The sequence below is a fragment of the Orcinus orca genome, chromosome 7, assembly GCF_937001465.1.
Source record: "Orcinus orca chromosome 7, mOrcOrc1.1, whole genome shotgun sequence".
In the NCBI taxonomy this organism is placed as follows: domain Eukaryota; kingdom Metazoa; phylum Chordata; class Mammalia; order Artiodactyla; family Delphinidae; genus Orcinus; species Orcinus orca.
This window is the reverse complement of record NC_064565.1, coordinates 5,600,376-5,607,468: the sequence shown is the minus strand read 5'-3', so window position 1 is coordinate 5,607,468 and position 7,093 is coordinate 5,600,376. Positions and strand designations below refer to the sequence as shown.

At 53.3% G+C, this 7,093-nt stretch overlaps 1 protein-coding gene across 1 annotated transcript in view; it reads left to right on the top strand.

Annotated features, from left to right (window-relative positions):
• The first annotated feature begins 5,627 nt into the window (after positions 1–5,627).
• GLI2 (GLI family zinc finger 2) overlaps positions 5,628–7,093 on the top strand; it is a 249,422-nt gene continuing 247,956 nt past the window's right edge. The window contains exon 1 of the mRNA XM_033400220.2: positions 5,628–5,926. The gene's annotated coding sequence lies outside the window, so the exon portion shown is untranslated. The remainder of the gene's footprint in view (positions 5,927–7,093) is intronic.

Here is a 7,093-nt window from a genome sequence, read left to right as displayed (position 1 = left end):
GCCGAATGAATGAATACATGTGTGTTCATGAATGTACCCACTAGCCAAAGAGTTTTGGTCCTTCCACACTTGACTCCCTCCCCACTGTGTCCTCTAGGGTAGCCCTAAGAGGGAAAAGGATTTTCGCTGGTTGCTTCTGTGGGAAGGGCTTCCAAACATCTCCCAACTTTGCACAAATCCCCTGTGTGAGTCTCTGTATTGCTTCATCCCACAACGTTGTCTGGGAAGGGGTTGAAGATTTGGGCTATAAATCAGAAATGATTGCTGGTCTTTGGCCCGCCTGGCATCCTCCCTCTGTGTACCTGTCCTCCTATTGGTGCCTCTTCAGGTGCCATCGTTATGTTGCTTAGTTCTCCTATAGAAGCTGGTTCTTTGGAGAAGATCTGGTAAGTTTATTCACCGTGGTAAGGAGTATCCCCTAGCAAGGGTCTGTGTCAGCCCTCTCAGGTGTATCTGCACTGTAATGACAGACACAGCCTAAAGTCATGGGACTCGCTCTTGACTTCACAGTGTCACTGGTCCCAGAGAGCCTGTTGGGAGGTAGACTGGGATGGAAGGAGCGGGCGAGACTGAGGGCCATCTCAGGACCCCTGGAAGAGTAACACAGGATCAATCTCCTTTGGGCATTGGCCCTTGTTCTTCTGACGCCTTCTTAGCCACGGCCCACCCCTCACTTACTAAATCATCTTGTGTCCTTCAGTTGTCGCCAAATCTGCGTGTCTCCTGATGAAAGTGTAGATTCCTTGAGGGTAGGAATTGGGTGTCTCACTTCTTTCTAGTGTGTCAAAGTGCTAGCTCCTGGGCTTTGTGGCCAAGCCACAAAATGACATACCTGGCGGGCTACCTCAGAGCCCTTTTCTAGTCTTTTCTGTCTCTTCTCTGTGTGGCGGATTGTGTGTTTCCAAAAGTAGCCCCAGCACCGTTTCTGCCCCCACATGCTCTTCAGAATCTTGCCTTTTCCCATCGAGAAGCAAAGTCTAGTTTTCCTGCCCTTGCATCTAGGCAGAACTTTGGGTCTCAATGAAAAGCATGCAGCCAAGTGATGCTGGGTGACTTCCAAAGTTTCCTAAAAAGCGATAGGGTTTCTGCCTGGCTATCTTTTGTGATGCCTACCCTGGGAACCCAGCTACCACTACGCTGTGAGGAAGCCCACACTAGTCTCAGTACTGAGACCACATGGAGAGGTCCAGACCAAAAGGAACTGAGGCCTGCAGCCCCCAGCCGGCATGTACAGCAGGCAGTGTGAGGGGGCAAGTCTTCAGATGACCCCAGCGCCAGCCTTGGAGTCTTCCAGCTGAGGTCCCCACACTGTGAAGGGGAGACAAACCGGCCTCATGATGCTCTGTCCAAAACCCTGACCCACAGGATCTTTGTGCATAATTAATGGTTGTTTTACACCGTTGAGTTTGAGGGTGATTTGCTACACAACCCTAGTAACTGGAACACTGTGCAAAGATGCACAAGCCACTTCTCTTTGCGCCTGGATTTTCTTGTCAACAGGTTTCTTTTATAGAAAGAAAAGAGAGAATCGGAGCACTGCTTCCCCCTCTTCCCTCCCCTCACTGACTCTCCCTCAGCCCTTCTATTCCCGCCCCCCACCCCAGCTTTATTGGGGTAGAATCGGTGTATCAAAATTGTACCTACTTAATGTATACAATTTGGCGAGTTTGGACATATGCATACACTCATATTACCATCACCACAATCCAGATAACAAATATATCCATCACCTCCCAAAGTTTCCTTGTATCCCTTTCTTTTCTGTGTGGTAAGAACACTTAACAAGAGATCTACACTCTTACATTTTTAAAATAATTAATTAATTAATTTTTGGCTGCGTTGGGTCTTCATTGCTGTGCGCGGGCTTCTCATTGCGGTGGCTTCTCTTGTTGTGGAGCACAGGCTCTAGGTGCACGGGCTTCAGTAGTTACAGCACACAGGTTCAGTAGTTGTGGCTCGCAGGCTCTAGAGTGCAAGCTCAGTAGTTGTGGCGCATGGGCTTAGTTACTCCACAGTATGTGGGATCTTCCCGGACCAGGGCTCGAACCCGCGTCCGCTGCATTGGCAGGTGGATTCTTAACCATTGTGCCACCAGGGAAGTCCCTTCCTTCTTTTTTAAGGACGTTATTCCATAGTATGTTTACACCACAGTTTCTTTATGCATTTCATCTGATCACGTACATTTGGGTCGTTCCCCTATTTTGATTACTGGGAGTAACGCTGCGATGAACATAGGAGTGCGGATATCTTTTCAAGGTCCTAATTGCAATATTTTTGGATACATACCCCAAAGTGAGAGTGCTGGATCATATTCTATTTTTAATTTTTTGAGAGACCACCATACTATTTTTCATAATGGTTACACTATTTTGTACCATTTTAATTTTACTCAACATTACTTGTGCACTGACATTCCCACTGTCAGCGCACTAGGGTTCCATTTTTTCTACTGCCTCGCCAACACTTGCTAACTTTTGTTTTTTTGATGATAGCCATCCTAACAGGTGTGAGGCGATATCACCTTGTGGGTATTTTTGTTTTTTTTTTTCTGGCTGAGCAGCATGTGGGATCTTAGTTCCCTGACCAGGGATCAAATCTGTGGCCCTTGCATTGGAAGCGTGAGGAGTCTTCACCACTGGACCGCCAGGAGGTCCCTTGCCTTGTGGTTTTGATTTGCATTTCCTGGATGGTGAGGGATGTTGAGCATCTTTTTGTATAACTGTTGGCCATCAGTATGTCTTCTTTGGTGAAATGTATAGTCAGGCCCTTTGCCCATTTTTTAATCAGGTCATTTGTATTTTTGCTATTGAGTTTTAGGAGTCCCTTACATATTTTGGAAATGAACTCCTCGTCAGTATATGGTTTGCAAGTATTTTCTCCCATTCCATACGCTGCTTTTCCACACTGTGGATTGCTTCCTTTGCTGTGCAGAAGCTTTTTTGCTTAAAGTAGTGCCATGCATCGATTTTTGGTTTTTTTGATCCTTCAGTCCGTCTTCCTATCAGTGCAGCCTCACTTCCTCAGGGGAGCCTTCTCGGCGCCCCCAACTGCTGCCTCCTGCTAGTTCAGGTCACCCATCGTAAGCTCTTAGAGCACTTGGTATTTTTTCTTTACCCAGTTTGCGATTATGTATTTGTCTGTGGTTATTCATGAAACATTAAGCTCCATGAGGGGAAGGATCTCGTTCATTCCACTCACTGTGAGGTCACATCACTTAGAATGGTACCCGGCACACAGAAAATTGCTGACTGAACGAACTGGCACTCCCCCAAGGTCATACATTTAGCTCTAGACCTGGGGCCAGGACCTTGTGTCCAGTGTTCACGTCTCTGCTCTGCCAGTTTGCCTCCACTCCAAAACTTGTTGTTTTCGTTCAGTGCCCAGACTTCTGACCATCTAGAGATCAAGGCGTGACGTTTACACTCTCTCCTCAAACCAAAAGATTTCATCTTCTTCTCAACAGCCACCTTCTTGCCAAAATAAGCCAGGAAAGGTTATGAGAGTGCCTGGATTCCAGCAGGAGTGGAGCGGGTCTGAGAAGAAAAACAGAGAAAAGGAACTATCCCCAAATGTCGATTTGTTTAAACTTCTTCGCCAACTTAACAACACAAGGAAACCAACAGAGACAAGCTTGTAATGAAGTAATCAGCCAACGCTGCTAATATTCCAGTAACATGAAATGATTCTGCACATTTCATGGGGTAGATATGAATGGGGTCACTAAAATATGGCCAAGGAAGGGAGGGAGAGTTTACTTTTTCTGTCTCCTTAGTCTGTGTCTGAAAGCTCAGCAGGAATTTAAACAAATAGCATGGAGGAATGGTGAATCTGATCAGATTTAAAGAGAAAGTCCCTTCCAAACTTCTCTTCCCTTTAATAAATACATTGAGTTCTGCAAGTTTTGCTTTTGTAAAAACACTGCAGGTTTTTTTTTTCCCCCCAGATCTGGAGAGCCTATTTGAGAAATTGCATCAAATTGTTGTGATAGTGTTCTGCATATATATATATTTCTAGATCAAGAAGAAATTGTTCTGTCATGTAAATGAATGTAAGGAGAATAAAAGGAAGGTAGGTAATAGGGAAGATAATGCTCCCTCTTTGATTAAAAAGTGAAAAATAAAGTTAGAGGAGGGTTAATGGCAAATGGAGACAGCTACTGAGAAAAAGGGATTACATCAGTAAGATAGGCTGGTGAATGGAGGGTAGAATTGGGCCTCTGAGAACTTGGTCCCCCTGCATTCTAGACAAGATCTAACCGTAGGAAGAAGGGCTGAAGGGAGAGAGCTGCTCTCACCCCCACCCCCTACAGGGTGAATTTAGTTGAGCTAATGGTTCAACTAAACCTACTGAACTCGTGCAAGATGGCAGTTCAGTGCTCTGGCCTTGGACAAGTTACTTCACTTCTTTAAGCCTCATCCTTCTCACCTGTAAAATGGGGGAGAAGAAAACCTACTTCACAGAGTTTTGTAGGTTAAATAATGTAAAAGAAATATAACGCGTCACCCAGCACATCGTAAGTGCTCCACAGACGTTAGAGAGAAAAACAAAAAACCTCCCTCAGTGAGGCACTCTTTGGGGGAGGACCCTCAGCCCTAGAGAGGCTGGGGGCCAGCGATGGTTGGGGGACACTTCAGCCAGCTGCCCCCCGCCGCGCTTCTCCAAGAGGGGCAGCTCGGTGCTGGGCTGCGGTGCGGCCTGAGGGCCCAGGGCTCGTCACCTAGTTTGCTTAAGCAAGTTCTTTCACACACACACCCATACACACTTTGGCCCGAAAATTCAGTGAGGTTTTTTCTTCCTTCTTCCTCTGTTGTTGTTGGGTTCTGATTACTTCCATCTGGTTGCGGCAGCTTGACTGGAGTCTCTAAAAACAAAACAAAACAAACAAAAACCCTTCCTACCAAACACACAGGCACCGAACCTAGAAGGCTGCTTCGCTTCTCACCAGCAGGCGCCCAGAGGGCGACTCGCGCAAGTCGCGGCGGGGTGTGCGCAGGCCGCACCCCGGCACCTGCGCTCGCCGCTGGCCGCCAGAGGGTCGGCGCAGAAACAGCCCCCCTAGAGCCAGCCTCCCTCCCCGCCGCCCTCCCGTCCCCCGCTTCCGCCCCGGCGCCCGGAGAAGCGGGCGCACTGGGAACGGCGACCCGGGCATCTCCCGGCAGAGGGGAAGAGGGAGGCGGGGAGGGCGGGGGATTTCAGAGATTGAAAACAGAGCCTTCCCTGCGCCTCGGCTCCGGAGCTCATCTGACTTGAGTTAGCGACGCAACCCCCCCGCCCCCGCCCCCAGCGCCTTAAAAAAAGTGTTGGAGACTGGCGCGCTCCTTCGTTCCCTGCTCGAACTTTCTTCGTAGGTGTGCTCTCTCTCCCAGGCGCTGGGGAGGAGGGTCCTCGGCCGCCCCTCCCCTCCGGGTCCCTCGGGTCCCCTCCGGGCGGGGGCGCGCGGCGCGGGCGGGGGCCCGGCGCCCGGTGTGCTGCAGCCGTGCGCGCGGGGGCGCTGCGCCGTGCGGGCGCGCGGCGGGCTGGAGCGCGGGAGTGCCGCAGCTCGCCAGCCGAGGCAGCAAGGCTCCGCGGACTTTTTTTCAAACTCCCATCAATGAGTCTTCGAGGAGGAGCGGGAGGCGGTGGCGGCGGCGGCGGACGCGAAGGAAGGCGAGGAAGAGCCGGAGGAGCGGGAGGAAGGAGCGCGGGCCGCGCGGCGCGCCGGGGCCTCGGGGAGCTGCTCGCTCGCCGGCGGTAGGGTGGCCCGGCCCCCGCCCGCCTCTCGGTCCCCTCCCCTGCCTGGCCCGCCCCGCCCCGGCCGGACTGAGTCCCGGCACACGGCAGCCCGCGGCGGCTCGCCGCGCCAGCCAAGTTGGGATGGGGGCCCGCAGGCACCGCTCGGCGCCCCGGAGGCCACCTGCGTGCTAGAGGCAAACTTTTGTCTCCCTCGGTAAAGTGGCTTTGGCCTTCTTTTGCTTGCTTTTCGTCGCGAAGTGCCCCCTACTCCGGCCGACCCCAGGCCGAGGGGATGCTGCGCCGTCTCGGAGGGTCCCTCGGCCGGGTATCCGCGCCACGGCATGGGGATCCGGGCACCGGGCTAGCGGGCGGCCCGGGTACGGGTTCCGGCCAAGCCGGGCGGGGACGTAAGGGGGGTCCGGGGAACTCGTGGCCGGGGGGCGATTTTGCATCTCCCTTCCCACCTGGGGGAAAGAGCCAGTCTTCTTGGGGTGCGCAGCGAGCCGGCCTCCACCCCGTCTCCACAGCCCGGGGCTGTTTTCTCGGGAGGTGGGGGTAGCGCCGGAGGCTGGGGTGCTGCGAAGCTCCAGAGGTGGGCGGTGGGAGTGTGTCTCCGGGTAGTGTGCCGGGGGTGGAGGGGCTGCAGCCACAGCCGCTGCGAACTTCTAACTGCACTTCTCGGCGCAGCCCGTCCCGAGCCCTGCCTTTCTTTCTTTCTCGCTCCTTCCTCCCCCTCATCAGGCCCTGTTGCCCCCTCCCCCTCGGTCAGGCTCTTCCCTCCGGCCTCCCTCCTCGCTTCTCTCCTCCGCCTCTATTGCCCTCCGCCCCGAGAGCCGCTTGACTTCCCGGAGGGATCCGCGCGTAATCCCTCGCCCTTTCCTCGGGTCCCCCCAACCCCGCACTTTCTTCCCCGCCCCCACTCATCTTCCCCCCCCCCCCACCCCCGGCAATCTCTCAACAAGTATATTTGCTGAGGAATTTGAAAAATCCACTACTGCAACTTGATCTGTGTGTGATGGATGGGGAGAGGCGCGGAGAGAGTTGGGCGCCAATCCTATTAAGGGTTTAGAAAGGGGAGCGTTTTCCCCGGACGGGGGCGGGGGGGCGTGTAGAGGGGGGAGGAGGAAGGGGCGCGTGCTTGTGTGTGTGAGTGTGAGCGCGCCCGCCGCGTCGGGGAGCTGGAAGTCCACCCATCTCGGCGCCGTTTCAGCCCAGCAGTAATTGCTGTCATTTCCTAGGAAACCCGACTTTTTCTGCGCGGGGAGCTCGGGATGGAGCCCGCGCGCTTCACCCCGGGTGACCAGCCGCAGGGACGCTCGTAGGCTTTGGGTCTCCCCCAGGGGGCCTTCCTCCACTCTCCTCTCTTTTGTGTCATTTTGAT